Raw genomic sequence first — 16,308 nt, 5'->3', positions numbered from 1 at the left:
CTCATCCTGCTCTTCTCCACATCCTCCAACCAGATTCTTCCCCAAGTGATGGCTCCAGTACACCTGCCGTAGCCATCCCAGCACCACATCCAAACCTGAAGGCAAACACAGCAACACACACATTTGTTCCCTCTCTTTATCACAGAGAAGTTCCCCCATTGAGTGGAATAGAGTAGGCAGTTGCTTAATTTGCACTAGTGACTAAGGTCTTTGGAGAGTTACTGAATTCAGAGATTAACTAATAAAAAACCCTATGGATAAGGTGAACCCGCTGCTAAGAAAGGAACATGCTTTTGACTGCACATCCAAGACACACGGACAGTCCCGGGGGTTGTGTGTCAGCAGTCACTTTGTTAGACAGAGTCCAAGCATGAAAGACGTCAATCCAAGAGGTAGAAGTTTTGAAAACTGATCAGATTCTTATACTGTGCCCATCTCTGTAGTGTTCAAGCACCTAATTATAGTGTTTGTTACCTGCGTGAAGACTATAAACATATAACTGCCTGACAGGAATTTTTTTCTAGCTAGAATCACTTGTAAGAATTGAGGGTCCACTCCAGATTAGACCAGTGCGTCTCACCCTTTGTGGGCTCAGGATCCACTTGTAAACGTTTATGGCCTGTTGTGACCCAGTAAATAGTCTGGGGGTGGAGGCCTTGGGGTGGTTTTGGTCAGATCCTGCCTCCCGGCGGGTTGGGTCCTGGCAGCACTCACCCCACAGTGGTGGCTCCTACAGTGCCTGTGGTGTGGGGCTGGCTGGGCCTGGCTCTCCACTCTGGGTGGTGCAACCTTGGGGGAGCAGCACCACTCAGGTTGGCTTCCCCATCCCCCAATTCGACCACATTTGTGTGAGTGGAGTTGTGACATGGCTCAGGGGGTTGCCGGGTCACTCACTCAAGTTTGGCCTACCCAGACTGCAGTCGTCATGACGGCTGGGCCAAAGCTGAGTGGTGCTGGGAGCCCAGAGGTTGCAGTGACTGCGGCAGGGAAGGGAGCCCAGTCGGCCCCGTGGGACAGGAACTGCCATGTGACCTTTTGAAATATTCTGGTGACCCAATTTCGGGTCCCGACCCACAGGCTGAAAACCTCTGGATTAGACAACCTGTCTTCTCGCCAAGTCCCTTTCTAGCCAGCACCTCAGGGCTTAACCCAGAGTTTGCAGACTTGGGTACATACACTTAGACACCCTGAATTCAGGCCACTTACACAGAGGGGCTGAAAATCCCACGTCAGTGAGAAGGGTAGTGCAGAGGTGCTGAGAAGTGGCAGCACCCAATCAGAGCTCTTCAGCTAAGTCCCTTTCTGTGGATTTCGGTGCCAGAATCTGAACACACACGTCTGGCAATATTACTTTCTGCCGTGGAGGAGGAATCCCAGCTCCCAGAAGGGGCAGGAGCACCTACAACATGATACCCAGTTTTCAGTGACCATCAAACGGTGCCAGCTCCTTTGGTCAACCCTTCCCATCAACCCACTGGGTCCTTCGTCCTTTCCCTCCCTTCCCCCGGCTTTTCGCTTGGCTTGGGAGGCTTTTCAGGAGCATTTTCTCATTTCCTGTTTGGTTCTTCTCAGCCTGAGAGTTAGATCCCCCTTTCTCTTCTCCAAACCGGGACGGGCTGGAGGGAAAGGGCCTGCCTCCTTCATTCCCTCCGTCGCCTCCTCTTCCCCTGCCGCCACCCCCCCATCCATGCCACTCTGCTGCCCCCACCCCTTGGCCGCATTTCCCCTTTTGCAGGGTAACCTTCTTTATGGGACTGGTCCTCCTTGCACCCCCCGCCCCCAAACAATGTTCATGAAAATAGATTAGGAACGGTAAATAGAACGAACTTAAATTCATACAAAAGCCAGGTTCTTTTAGACCTAAACCACCTTGAGTTCAGGTAACATTTTTAAATTGCTCAGATCAGGGTGATTTGATTTAAATGAGAGCGTTGTAAATCACCACCCACAAAATCTTACTTTAAATCATCAATTTTATTTGTGTGTTGCATTTGCACTTAGTCATTTTTCTAAAGAGAGGTTGACTTTCCTTGGTTGGGAACCATCAAAATATATTTAGTTGTAAATCAACAATCTGGTCATGAAATGTGGTGCTTTTTTTTGCTAACCAGGAGGATGCATCCTTCCTCTGATACTAAAGCCTTTTAGCTGGCAACAGCCAGGCAACAAGTAGCCAAACCTCACTGACAGACACCCACATGGATGCTGTCTACATGCCGTGTAAACCAGCAGGAAGCTCTCAGGGGAACGTTGTCTCAGGGGAACGTTGACAATTTTCTGCGTCTGCTCCGCAATTAGATTCACAAACATATGCGTAGGTTACAAACAAGAGAAGAGCATTTCAATAATTAAAAATAACAAACAGAAAACCTGACCCTGCCAGGGAGAATTAAGCCACACATGCAACTGGGATCTTGCTGTCAAGGAACTACAAAAAGGAACTGCTGAAGAGAATAACGCACTCCCCCGCGTCTGTCCTTTTCCTACTGTGCAAAGAAGACCTTTCAGTCTGACCTCACAGAGCCAGACCATACGAAAAGACCAGTTCGTGTGATTTCACGTTGCCAGCCATACCCAGGATTTTACAGAGAATCAGATCTACAGTGCAATCCACAGTTAAAGGCAGTCTATGCCCATACCTAGATAGGGCCCTATGAAATCTGCGTTAATGAGAACACAGACGGAATCACGGAATGAAACCGTTAATGCCGAATCCCGCTCTCCACAGCAGCAGGCAGGCAGAGCAGGGTAGGGAGGGGTGGGCTGATGTTAGGGGGTCCCCCTCCCCCTGCCGGTGGACCCGATCGCCACTCGGCTGGGATGGGGGGAGAGGACACAAGGGCGCCTGTCTGTGCACCAGCCTCTGGCTCAGGAGTGGTTGCTGCCAGCTGCTGTCTGAACAAGTGTTGAGGCTGGTGAGTGCTCTGCTTAGAGACAGTGCTCCCTCAGGCACACCTCCTCCCCCAACACAGCCCCTCCCTCCCGCCCCCCCAGTTCTGTGGACTTCTAGTGTCACTGTTCAGCAATGTCAGTTTGGTCATATTATCAAATGCTACTTTAAAAAGTGATTTAAAATGTGCCACTTTTACCATGTACTGTAAATCTGCAGGCTGTATTGCTTAAATTGTAGGATTTTTTTGTTTTTTGGTAAAATCAGTTTTTCCCATTGCAATCCAATTCTGAACATTTTGGGGCATTTATAGTGAGACTACAAAATGTTGTCAATGTATCAAACAATTTTGATTTAAACAAGCCCCATAAAGCTGGAATTAATTTAAAAAAAAAATGGAAAAACACCAAAATCCAAAAATAGTAAATCCCCAAATCCCCAGTGAGAAAGCGGATTTCATAGGGCCCTACCTACGTACTTCAGCCATTTCCCTACGTAAGTGTGTCCCAGCTTCCCAAACAGCCTCCGAGCCTCTCCCGGCAGGGCACTTGCACATCAGCCACACCCACTGATTGAATCCACACTGCAAGGAAGTGACCTTTCAAACAGAGTAGGCAGAGCCCAGAGCCTGCTCTTTGGCTCCATCTCTCCCCTTTTCCCTGAGCCCTTGTTTTCCCAGAGACTCTTTCCTCACAGTAGGGTGACCAGATGTCCCGATTTTATAGGGACAGTCCCGATTTTTGGGTCTTTTTCTTACATAGGCTCTTATTACCCCCCACCCCGTCCCAATTTTTCACATTTGCTGTCTGGTCACCCTGCCTTACAGCAGCATGTCACCATCTAGTCGCAGCTCCCCCACAGCTCTATATCAAATGTAGCAGAACAGGGGTTCTCAGTGATTTTCTTTCTGAGCCCCACCCCACAACGTGCTATAAAAATTCCAGGGCCTAGCGGGAGGGCGAGGTGCCTCTGGGCTTCAGCCGTGGGGGAGGGTGTTATGGACCCCCTGAAATGGCTTGTGGACCCTCAGGTGGCCACAGACCCCTAGTTGAGAGTTCACAATAGTATGAAAATGTCCAGCATTTGTGTGCTGGGTTTTCATAATAGGCCAGGCTATGGAGCTGTCCAGAACCTAAAGAAATACACTCTGCTGCCATTGTGTGAAGGTTGGCTGCCCAATAGTTCTATCTGAAGTCCAGAAACATCCAGGTGTCTCTCGCAGAGAATGGTCAGTGCATTTCTTTCTTGGTTGCCTTAGCTATTGTTAAAGCTGGACTCTTAAGTGCTCTAAATCCACATGGTTACTCAGATGGCCTTGAAACTTAGTATGCCTCATGGGGCTGTGGGATAGGGTTAGATACACACATCTGGAGTTATTTGACTGCAAGGTTCTTGAGATACAGTCTCCCTGAGAAAAACAGCCTCTCAAGACTCACAGTCTACTACCTTTTTTTGCACAGACCTAGGAATCAAACCAGGGCTCTGATCTTTGCCCACTACTCTTGTGGGGGAGCAAAATTGAAAACCATATTTCAATAGTATTTGCCAAAGCGTGTAACTCTCAAGATAGCCACATGCCTATTACTCACATGCCAAGCAGATTACACTAAGCATGTGCAGTCCTAGTATTCGAGAAGGTTGCGAGCCAGTTGTGCCTCAGAGCACCTGTGTGGCACAAGAGAAGATGTTCTGGCTGTTGAACCTTAGTATCACACAGCCGCTTTAAGTTTAAATCAAACCCTGAACAGAAACTTGAAAATAAAAAAAGGAGGCAGGTTGTTAGAATCTGTCAAAGGCTTCTTTTTGGGGGGGGGTGGAGGGTGATGTAATCTAAGTACAGCAGAAAACTGTAGAAGGCGGCACTGAAGCTGTTTTTGAAATAAATTATACATGTGAATGCTGGCTAGGAGTGGAATTAGGTGGTGGAGAAGTACATGGCTTGGGGGGAGATGTTTGAGACGGCAAGAAGGAGGGGTGGGATTACTGGCCTAGAAGATAGGGGGAAGCTGTAGACATATCTTGATTTTTAGTAAGGCTTTTGACAGTCTCACATGACATTCTCATAAGCAAACTGGGAAATGTGGTACAGAGGAAATTACTATAAGGTGGATGCACAACTGGTTGAAAAACCATTCTCAAAGAGTAAGTATCAATGGTTTGCTGTCAAACTAGGAGGTATATCTAGTTTGGTCCCACAGGGTCTGTCCTGGATTCAGAAAGATTCAATATTTTCATTTATGACTCAGGTAATGGTGTGCAGAGTATGCTTATAAAACATGCGGCTAACTCCAAGCTGGAAGGGGTTTCAAGTGGTCTGAAGGATGGGACAAAAATTCAAAATGACCTTGATAAATTGTAGAATTGGACTGAAATCAACCAGATGAAATTCGGTAAAGACAAGTAAAAGTCTTACACTTAGGAAGGAAAAAAATCAAATGCACAACTTCAAAAGGGGGAATAACTGGCTAGGCAACAGAACTGCAGAAAAGGATGGGCATCGAGTGGATCACAAATTGAACATGAGTCAATTATGTGATACAGTTGAGAAAAAGACTAATATAATTCTGGGTGTATTAACAGTAGTGTCCTGTACAAGACACGGAAGGTAACTGTTCCATTCTACTTGGCACTGGTGAGGCACCAGTTGGAATGTTGTGTCCAGTTTTGGGTGCCACACTTTAAGAAAGATGTGGACAAAATGGAGAGAGACCAAAGGAGAGCAAGAAAAATGATAAAATGTTTAGATAACCTAACCTTGAGGAAAGGTTAAAAAAAGCTGGACATGTTTAGTCTTGAGAAAAGAGGACTGAGCGGGGACTGGAAATAGTCTTAAGGGCTGTTACAAAGATGATGGTGGTCAATTGTTCTCCATGTCCCTTGTCGGTAGAACAAAAAATACTTGGCTTGATTTGCAGCAAGGGAGATTTAGGTTACATATGCGGAAAAACTTCCAAACTATAAGGATAGTTAAACACTGGAAAAGGCTTCCAAGGGAGGTTATGAAATCCCCATCAGTGGAGGATTTAGAGGCTGTGGCTACACTTAGCGCTTCAAAGAGCTGCCGCGGCAGCGCTTTGAAGCGCTAAGTGTAGTCAAAGCCCCAGCGCTGGGAGAGAGCTCTCCCAGTGCTGTCCGTACTCCACCTCCCTGTGGGGAATAACGGACAGCGCTGGGAGCCGCGCTCCCAGCGCTGGGGCTTTGACCACACTGGCGCTTTGCAGCGCCGCAATTTGCAGCGCTGGAGAGGGTGTGTTTTCACACCCTGCTGCAGCGCTGCAAATTTGTAAGTGTAGCCAAGCCCTAAGACCAGGTTGGACAAACACTTGTCAGGGATGGTCCAGGTTTACTTGGTCCTGCCTTAGTGCAGGGAGATAGATTAGAAGACCTCTCAAGGTTCCTTCCAGCCATACATTAGAAGACCTGCTACTAGAGGAGGATGAGACACACACTGTGCTGGTGGATTTCACAGTCAGATAGCAGAGGAATGTTATTTCTACACTGGCACTTCATCAGTCAAACTTTTGTCATTCAGGGGTGTTAAAAAAAACAAAAAAACAAAAACACACATACACCCCCCCCTTCCGAACGACAAAAGTTTTACTGACGAAAAGCGCCAGTGTGAACAGCGCTTTGTCAGCAGGAGCTATGTCCAGTCGACAAAGCTGCTGCTGCTCGTGGGGAATGGAAGTTTTTTGTCAGCAGGAGAGCTCTTTCCTGCCGACAAACAGCAGCTATACTGCACGCCTTTTAGCAGCACAGCCGTGTAAAAGTTGCGTCCTGTAGCCATAGCCTCGGGAATCCTGTGTTCAATTCCACATTCTGGAGAGGAATGAGCTCTAGCGGTTAGCAAACACTTCTGCCCCTGTCCTCTATAGCTTGTCTCATTTCCCCAAAACACACACTACTTTTAGTGTATAAAGTGGAGGAAATCCCAACTCTCCTCTAAGGCTGCGAGATTTGGGTGATCTACAGAAAACACCTAAAAAAAACCTTAGTCCCGGTGCTGGCGTTCCTTCTTCGGAAGATCCTCAACATAAAGCAGGAGGATCACTGCACTAAGGTCAGTGTCCTCACGGAAGCCAACACCTTCAGTATCAAGGCCCTGATTGCCCAGCACCAGCTGAGGTGGAACGGGCCCGTGTGCGCATTCCTGATGCACGTCTACCAAAACAATGGCCGTACGCCCAGCGCACCAAAAGAGAAAGGAAGCTGGCAGGCCAAAAGAAATGTTTCAAAGACACTCTCAAGACAAACGTCAAGAGATGTGGCATTAATGCCACGCATGGGGAGGCAGTACCCCAGGACAGGGCTAACTAGCAAAGACTTGCCAGAGAAGGAACGATCACTTTTGAGGAAATTGGCCTTGCCCTGGTCACAGAAAAGAAAGGACAGACAACTGTCATGCAGCAATTGTGGCCCAACCCTGCCTTTCAACATCACCTGCGATGTCTGCCAACAGGTTTGTAGCTCAAGGATCTGATGCCTCAGTCACCAAAGGACCCATACAAAATAAAACCCGTGGAAGAGATCATCCTCAACTCCAAGGGATCGACGAGGACGATGATGTTATTGGCATATTGAGGCATCGCTAAGGCTACGTTTTAGTCACGGGTATTTTTAGTAAAAGTCATGGACAGGTCACGGGCAGTAAACAAAAATTCATGTCCTGTGACCTGTCCATGACTTTTACTATATACCCCTCACTAAAACTTGGGAGGGCTACCCAGGAGTACCCTGGGTGCTGGGGGAGGGTGGCCCAGGTGCTGGGGTGGCACAGGTGGCAGCGTGCTGCCCAGGACCCCTGTTGGTGCTGGGGGAGGGTGTGGGCGGCAGCAGACTCCCTACCTGGCTCCGCACCTCCCCACAGCAGTAGCAGCAACACAGTTTGGGTGTGGGAGGGGGTTGGGGCACAGGATGGGGTGAGACAAGCTTTGGGCAGTGCTTACCTGGGGTGCGCCCCAGAAGTGCAGAAGTGCCCCCTTGCTCAGCTCCTAGGTGGAGGTGTGGCCAAGCAGCTCGGCACACTGACAAACACTCACAAACATAAAGCGACCATGATGAAAAGGCCTAGAATCCAGAAGGCAACAACCCCAATGTGGATTGGTTTATCCACAAGCTCTCAAGCTGTATGGGCCAACCAGCTGTGCTAGGGGCCCGCCTGGTGCCTCTGACAGGCCTGCGGCTGGCCGTGATGCTTGGGCTAGGTCTGACAGGTGGTGGGGTACCCCTATCCTGGCTGGGGCAGGCCTGACACCCACACCCAGCCATGCTAGGTCGCCCTGGAAGGAGGCAGAATGGCAGAGACGAGGCCCATTGGTGCCTGCCTGCAGGCCCTGCTTTCCTGAGGAGCTGAGCGGCCCTGGCAGGAGGCGGAACTGGACATATGAGTGCCGGCCCACCCTAGGGCCTGACTGTTCAAAGCACCTGGGCAGCCCTGGGAGGAGATGGAATGGCATAGGCGAGGCCCCTTCGGCATCCACCCTCAGGCCAGCTGTCCAGAGGAGCTAGGTGGCCCTGGCGGGAGACGGACCAGCACAGATGAGGCCTGTTGGCACCTGCCCTCGGGCCAGCTGTCCTGAGAAGCCAGGTGGCCCTGGCATCCTCTAGGTTTACCGGCACTTCAGTCAAGCAACACACACACACACACATATATACACACACACACACTCTCTCTCTCCCTCCCCCCGCCAGGGGTCACGTTCCTCCTTCACCTGGAGAACTCCCTCACAAAACTCACGTTAGCCGCTCCTGTTCGCTAATTCCTCTGGTCACTTGGGAGTTGGCTTTTTGAAGCCTTGTTCTCATATAATACAATCCCTCTCTTAAATTTATCCAGCTCTGTTCTATATCTAATTTAGCTATTTGTCCCTACTACTCAATTTTTTGGAATGAGTCGTGCCACCCACCCACCCCACCACCAGAAAACTACCCTCAATATGATTTCCCTGCACAACTTACCTCTTAATTCTGGTTTTCCCGAGTTGAGCGTAAGTGTTGGGAACGCAGTCAACTCAGGATAGGGTGTATGTGTAGTGGTTAGACAAGAAACAGCAAGGAACTGGACCGGTATTGCAAGAAACTAAGTATCTTAGGCAAGCCTGATTGTGTGTTTGAGATAGTTATGTGAGACAGAAAAGAGCCGTCTCGCCAATCTCAAAACTCGCCAAGAGTTAAAAAATCATGCCAATATCCTAAATTGGGGTTAATACATTTACCAGTACAATTGAACTATCAGTATTCAAATATTCAGATACATCACTCACAGGAAGTTATACTAGGGGCAACGTGCAGAGAATAAATACATTGTCCCTCAGTAACGGGGAATTTAAAGTAGGTTGTCTGTGAATAAATACGATCCACTAGAGAAGAATTTCAGCTACTTTCCCTTCTTCGGGTCTCATTGGCTCATATCTCCAGACATTGGCAATACCAGGAGAAATGAGCTACCGTTTCAATGAGAAGCCAAGACAGATAAGTAGCCAAAATACTTCTTTAATGGACCGTATTTATTCAGGGACTACATTCTTGATTACTGAGGGACAGTTTACACTCATTACATTTACTTCTCACAAGCTACTCCTAGTACAACTTTTCATAAGACCAGAAGAATGGCCATACTGGCTGGGTCAGACCAAGGTCCATCTAGCTGTTCGGTTTTATGCAAGTAGAAAGTTGGCAGCCCTAGGGCGGTGCTACTATGAGTCAACAGTGTGCCCTTGTTGCCAAGAAGGCTAATGGCATATTAGGATGTATAAGTAGGGGCATTGCCAGCAGATCGAGGGACGTGATCATTCCTCTCTATTCAACATTGGTGAGGCCTCATCTGGAGTGCTGTGTCCAGTTTTGGGCCCCACACTACAGAAAGGATGTGGAAAAATTGGAAAGAGTCCAGTGGAAGGCAACAAAAATGATTAGGGATCTGGAGCACATAACTTATGAGGAGAGGCTGAGGGAACTGGGATTGTTTAGTCTGCAGAAGAGAAGAGTGAGGGGGAATTTGATAGTTGCTTTCAACTACCTGAAAGGGGGTTCCAAAGAGGATGGATCTAAACTGTTCTCAGTGGTAGCAGATGACAGAACAAGGAGCAATGGTCTCAAGTTGCACTGGGGGAGGTTTAGGATGGCTATTAGGAAAAACTTTTTCACTAAGAGGGTGGTGAAGCACTGGAATGGGTTCCCCAGGGAGGTGGTGGAATCTCCTTCCTTAGAGGTTTTTAAGGTCAGGCTTGACAAAGCCCTGGCTGGGATGATTTAGTTGGGAATTGGTCCTGCTTTGAGCAGGGGGTTGGACTAGATGACCTCCTGAGGTCCCTTCAAACCCTGATATTCTATGATTCTATGATACTCAGGGAGAACAAGGCTTTAAAAAGCCTGCTCCTAAGTGACCAGAGGAGCTAGGGAACAGGAGCGGCTTACGTGAGTTTTGCAAGTGTATTCTCCATGTGAAGGAGGAGCCTGGGATGAGCTTGTTGTCTGTGGTGTGTGTTTGCGGTGTGCTTGCTGCTTGATTGAAGTGTATAGTGTGGTCTCTTTGAGGGACCTTGTGCTGAGGCCTGCAGTATGCAAGTGGAGAGCTACTTAATGAGGCTATGATGGCCAAGCCCTTTCGCACCTATCAACCTTTAAACGGGGTGGGGCTCCTCAGGGACAACAAGGCTTTAAAAAGCCCGCTCCTAAGAGACGAGAGGAGCTAGAGAACAGGAGAGTTTTATGAAGGAATTCTCCAGGTGAAGGAGAAGCAACTATGTGACCCTTGGGGTGAGCCTGTTGTCTGTAGCGTGTTTGTGGTGTGCTTACTACTTGACTGCAGGTCCGCCCAGAGGGGGAGGCAAGTGGGGCAATTTGCCCCGGGCCCTACAGGGGCCCCGCCAGCCGCTCCAGGTGTTCGGTGGCACATCGGCAACGGGCCCTTCAGTCGCTCTGGGTCTTCGGCAGCGGGTCCTTCAGTGCAGCGGAAGACTCAGAGCGAGTAAAGGACCCACTGCTGAAGTGCTGCCGATGCCTCCGAGCGCCACCCGGTGAGTACAAGCGCAGCAAACGTCGAGAAAAAAAAAAAAAAAGCCGCGACCGGTGTCACTTAGGCTGCTCTAGCACTCCTGCTTCATTCTTCGGCTGCATTCGATGGCGGGTCCTTCCCTCCGAGAGGGACCCATTGCTGAATTGCCGCCCAAGACCCGGCCCTGCCCCAGGCCCCCTGAATCCTCTGGGCAGCCCTGCTTGACTGAAGTGTAACCCTTTTGGGGTTTAGAGAGCATGGCCCCTTTAAATCTTTTTCCCGGGGGGAGGGGGAGAGTGAGAAAAAAGGAGGGAAACTCCAGGGGGTGGGACTGGAGCAGCCCAGAGGCCCTGGCAAAGGAAGCAGGAGAGAACCTGCCTGGAGCCTGGGAAGGACGGGGCGGCCGATCGGGACAGCCCAGGACAGGAGCCCGGAGCAGCCCTGTGCCGGCGGGAATCGCCCGAGAAGGACAGGCCGGAGCTGGACCCAGGATCACGGCTGCCCAGCGCTGCGTGGGGCTGGGGGCGCTGGGGCTGGTGACTCTGCACTGGGAACAAGGAGGGAGGCTGTAGCTAGTTCAGTGGGGATGGGGTCGCTCTGTGGGGCTTTGCAGCGAGCGGCAGAAGAGGGCACCGGAGGGGTTTGCTGGGGAGAGTTCACTGGCGCCAACACCCTCCCCCAGCACCAACAGGGGTCCTGGGCAGCACGCTGCCACCTGTGCCACCCCAGCACCTGGGCCACCCTCCCCCAGCACCCAGGGTAACCCTGGGTAGCCCTCCCAAGTTTTAGTGAGGGGTATATAGTAAAAGTCATGGACAGGTCACAGGACATGAATTTTTGTTTACTGCCCGTGACCTGTCCATGACTTTTACTAAAAATACCCGTGACTAAAACGTAGCCTTAGCGATGCCTCAATATGCCAATAACATCATCGTCCTCGTCGATCCCTTGGAGTTGAGGATGATCTCTTCCACGGGTTTTATTTTGTATGGGTCCTTTGGTGACTGAGGCATCAGATCCTTGAGCTACAAACCTGTTGGCAGACATCGCAGGTGATGTTGAAAGGCAGGGTTGGGCCACAATTGCTGCATGACAGTTGTCTGTCCTTTCTTTTCTGTGACCAGGGCAAGGCCATTTTCCTCAAAAGTGATTGTTCCTTCTCTGGCAAGTCTTTGCTAGCAGACGTTTTGGAGCATGAGCTTTCATGGGTGAATACCCACTTTGTTGGAGGATAGCTCAGTGGTTTGAGCATTGGCCTGCTAAACCCAGGGTTGTGAGTTCAATCCTTGAGGAGGTCACTTAGGGATCTGGGGCAAAAATTGGTCCTGCTAGTGAAGGCAGGGGGCTGGACTCAATGACCTTTCAAGTCCCTTCCAGCTCTAGGAGATTGGTATATCTTCAATTATTACCTTTAACCATTTGTATTCACCCACGAAAGCTCATGCTCCAAAACGTCTGTTAGTCTATAAGGTGCCACAAGACTCTTTGCTGCTTTTACAGATCCAGACTAACACGGCTACCCCTCTGATACTTGAAGTCTTTGCTAGTTAGCCCTGTCCTGGGGTACTGCCTTCCCATGCATGGTATTAACAGGGCTGGCCTTAGGAAGTGCGGGGCCCGATTTGTGGGGCTTGTATTCACCGGGCTGCGCTCCGAGTCTTCAGTGGTACTTCAGATTGCTGCGCTCCAGCCTGGGTAGCGGGGCCGCGGGGCTTGCTGCGCTCCGGCTGGGGTAGCGGGGCCGCGGGGCTTGCCGCGCTCCTGCCGGGGTAGCGGGGCCGCGGGGCTTGCCACGCTCCAGCCGGGGTAGTGGGGCCGTGATGCTTGCCGCGCTCCGGCCGGGGTAGCGGGGCCGCGGGGCTTGCCGCGCTCCAGCCGGGTAGCGGGGCCACAGGACTTGCCGCGCTCCATCCGGGGTAGCACGGTTGCGGGGCTTGCCACGCTCCGATAGGAGGAGTGGGGCCATGGACTTGCCGCGCTCCGGCCGGGGTAGCAGGGCTGCGGGACTTGCTGATGAGTGTGGTTCTGGCCTAGTTCTGCTTAGCAACCTAGTTCAGCTTAGCAATAACACAGCAAGGCCTACTGGTTAATTTACTGGCTGGGGTGGACAGGCCAGCACAGACCATCTGGGTGACCTTGCTAGATAAGACAGTGCTTGTAGAGGCTGTAAATGCTTACAGACACTTTTTAAAGTAACATGTATTCTTTTTTGTACTAAGCATGAAGTTATCAAGAAGTAACAGTTGTTCTTTGTTTTGTATGCTGGGAACAAATGCTGGCAAGGTACAGTTATGACACGATGTAAGTGATGACGCGACGGAATAGCTAATAAAAAGCAGTTTGAGTTTGTGAAGGGGGGCTGGTTCTGTATGGAGTGAGATGGGCAGTTCTCTGTTGTATGGCATGCTACATTAAAGAACTTGATAGTGGGATTCTTGCTGGTCATTGCCTGTCTCTTTGCGGTCGGACAACGAAACCTGAGCCGTCGGGGTAGCGGGGCTACAGGGCTTGCTGTTGCCATGCTCTGGTGGGAGGAGTGGGGCCACGGGCTTGCCATGCTCCGGCTGGGGTAGCAGGGTTGCGGGACTTGCCACGCTTCGATGAGAGGAGTGGGGCCACAGTACTTGCCGCGCTCTGGCCGGGTAGCAGGGCTGCAGGGCTTGCTGTTGCCGCGCTCCGGTGGGAGGAGTGGGGCCATGGGCTTGCCGCGCTCCGGCCGGGGTAGCGGGGCCGCGGGGCTTGCCGTGCTGTGGCTGGGCACGGGGCCCGATATGGGGGACCCGGGGGAATCGGCCTAAAGCCGGCCCTGCCCTGGGCATTAATGCCACGTCCCTTGACAGCTGTCTGGAGGGTGTCTTTGAAACGTCTCCTGGCCGGCCAGCTTCCCGGCCCTCTCGGGGCGCTGGGCGTGCGGCTGCTGGTTTGGCGGACGCGCCTCGGGAATGCGCACACGGCCCGTTGCAGCTCGGCTGGTGCTGGGTGAGCAGGGCCCTGGGCCCGGTGCTGGGAATTGGGAGGGAAGCTGGGCCGGGAAATCACCCTGAGGGGCTTTCGGGGGGCACCGGGAAATGCATTAACCCCCTTGGGGAGACTGGCGGCCCCGGGGGTCTCGCCCGCCGCGCAGGGGCCTTAGGGCAGCTCCCTGGGCCGGACCCAACGCCTCCCGCCACGGCCTGAAACCCCAGGCCCCGCCCCTCGCTCTCAGCGGGCCCCGCCCAGTGCCAAGCCAAGATGGCGGCCCTCTGTCCCCTCCCCCACACGAGGCCGTTTCACGGCCGTTGCATCAGCCGCCTCCCCGCCCCTTCTGCGTGACGTCACAAACTCACCACCCCCGGGCCCGCGGGTGACTGTCAGCGGCAGAGACCAATCGCTGGCCGGCGCCCAGCCGGTGTGGGGCGGGGCGGAGGTTGCAGCGGGGTAGGTTGCGCGGCGAGGCGTGGTGCTGCTGGCGGAGGTGCAGGGCCGAGGTAAAGACCGGCAGGCCCGCGCGTGGGGGGGATGGGCTACATCGTGCCGGCAGGGAGCAGGACCCCCCCCTCACCTTTCCTGAGCCACTTCCCAGCATCCCCTGGGGTTGGTGCTCCAGGGCCGCAGCCGCAGGGGATGCTGGGAGTCTGGCTCAGGGTGGCGGGGTCTGGGGGCTGCGTGTGGCCTGGCAGCGTGGGCTGGGGAGTCGCGCCAGGTGGGCGCAGGGGGTGGGGAGCCCCACGTCAGGTCGGAAGGGCCGGGCCGGGGAGGTGGGAGCCCCTGGCAGGCAGGGAGCATGTCTGAGTGTTGCTCGGGGCATGGCCCTGGCAGCACCCTGGCCATGCAGTCTGGAGCAGGTCTGAGTGCAGTTTTTTGTCTATAATATTTTAAACCAGATCTCCCAAATGTCAGGCCCTATGGGCCTGCATTTTAATTGTACTATAAGAACATAAAGGCCATATGGGGTCTGACCAATGGTCTTCTCATAATAGCCAATGCCAGGTGCTTTGGGGTTGTTTCCCTATTTGTTGCATCATCGTGGTCCTGCTTAAAATGGCATAGCTGTGAGGGGTATTGGTTAGAACAGGGGACTGGGAGTTAGGACTCCTGGGTTCAGTTGGTTTGTGAGTTCAATCCCTGAGGGGGCCATTTAGGGATCTGGGGCAAAAATCTATCTGGGGATTGGTCCTGCTTTGAGAGGGGGGTTGGACTAGATACCTCCTGAGGTCCCTTCCAACCCTGATATTCCATGATTCTGTATGAAATTCTTTGCTCTGCATGTGACCTTTGGCCAAGTTGGTAAATGGGTGGTTCTTGCCAAAATCCTCGCTCTGGGAGAAGTGAAAAAGCCTGACAGCTAAAATGCCAGTAGGAGGTTTTTAGTGCACTTCAAAAATGATTTTGTGTTTTTTTTTTTTTAACTTAACTTTTCCCCCTCGCTTCCAACCCCAGCCTCTTCTTTCTTGGTCACAGAGGGTCAGAGCAGCTGCTGCTCTAATGACTTGAGTGATGGACAGGCAGATTCTCTGCTTGGTCTCCTGTTTGTGAAAATGGGACACCTTTTTCTCTCTAAATTCCTCTGGAGGGTTCCAGAATGGACTCCGAGACTCAACTCCTCTAAGATATATTGAATGGGAGCTAGGTGCCTAAATGCCTTTGTGACTCTGGGCCTGGCTGGGAATGGTGAAGGGGTGTTGCACTGACAATCATGCTGCTGGTTCCCTTGCTACTCCTGTGGCTCTGGAGAAGCAGACAGAAAGAAGCCATTCAGACCTTTTTCCTACTTGTGGGGAGGAATAGCTCAGTGGTTTGAGCATTGGCCTGCTAAACCCAGGGTTGTGAGTTCAATCCTTGGGAGATCTGGGGCAAAAATCTGTCTGGGGATTAGTCCTGCTTTGGGCAGGTGGTTGGACTAGATACCTCCAGAGGTCCCTTCCAACCCTGATATTCTATGATATTTTGCCTGCTGTCTCCTGGCAGCTGGAGTAGACCTTGCTTATCAGTTCTCCCATACACACTTTCAGGGACTGAAGCATGTGAAGCAGGAAGCAACAAGTGCTCTCTGGGGAGAAGGGCTGATAATCAATTTGCTGTAGGATAGTGATGATTGGTGCAGGATCCTTAAGTCCCAATTTCCTTTCATCCTGGTGTTTAGGGTTTCTTTAAACTATAACAATCTGTTCCCTTTTTTTCCTGCTAAGTGAATTAGTGAATTGCCAGCCCTAACTCGGGGTTTGTAGAGCATGCAATGATCGCTTAAAACCCATTCTCTGTCTATTGTATTTGCAAGGCAATGTGATCCTTGTTGGATGGTATTCATGAGCCACAGCATAGAGTCACCAGTACTGCAGGCCTCTGTGTCTGTGACTCATGGCCCCTCCCCATAGGAGCCAGGCTCAATCTGACTTAATGGTTTGGTATCCACCACACAAGTTTGGAGGGGATATTTTGCCTT

General features: G+C 51.5%; 1 protein-coding gene across 3 annotated transcripts in view; it reads left to right on the top strand.

Moving 5' to 3' along the window:
• The first annotated feature begins 13,841 nt into the window (after positions 1 to 13,841).
• AARS1 (alanyl-tRNA synthetase 1) overlaps positions 13,842 to 16,308 on the top strand; it is a 38,932-nt gene continuing 36,465 nt past the window's right edge. Inside the window, exon 1 of one of the 3 annotated variants that reach the window (XM_044987215.1) lies at positions 13,842 to 13,865. The gene's annotated coding sequence lies outside the window, so the exon portion shown is untranslated. Of the gene's footprint in view, positions 13,866 to 14,210; positions 14,354 to 16,308 lie in introns of those variants that run through there. The other 2 variants (XM_044987217.1, XM_044987216.1) reach the window with 2 other exon arrangements.

The sequence above is a fragment of the Mauremys mutica genome, chromosome 14 (assembly GCF_020497125.1).
Source record: "Mauremys mutica isolate MM-2020 ecotype Southern chromosome 14, ASM2049712v1, whole genome shotgun sequence".
NCBI classification, from domain to species: Eukaryota; Metazoa; Chordata; order Testudines; family Geoemydidae; genus Mauremys; species Mauremys mutica.
The sequence above is the reverse complement of the archived record's forward strand: the minus strand, read 5'-3'. Positions and strand labels throughout refer to the sequence as shown.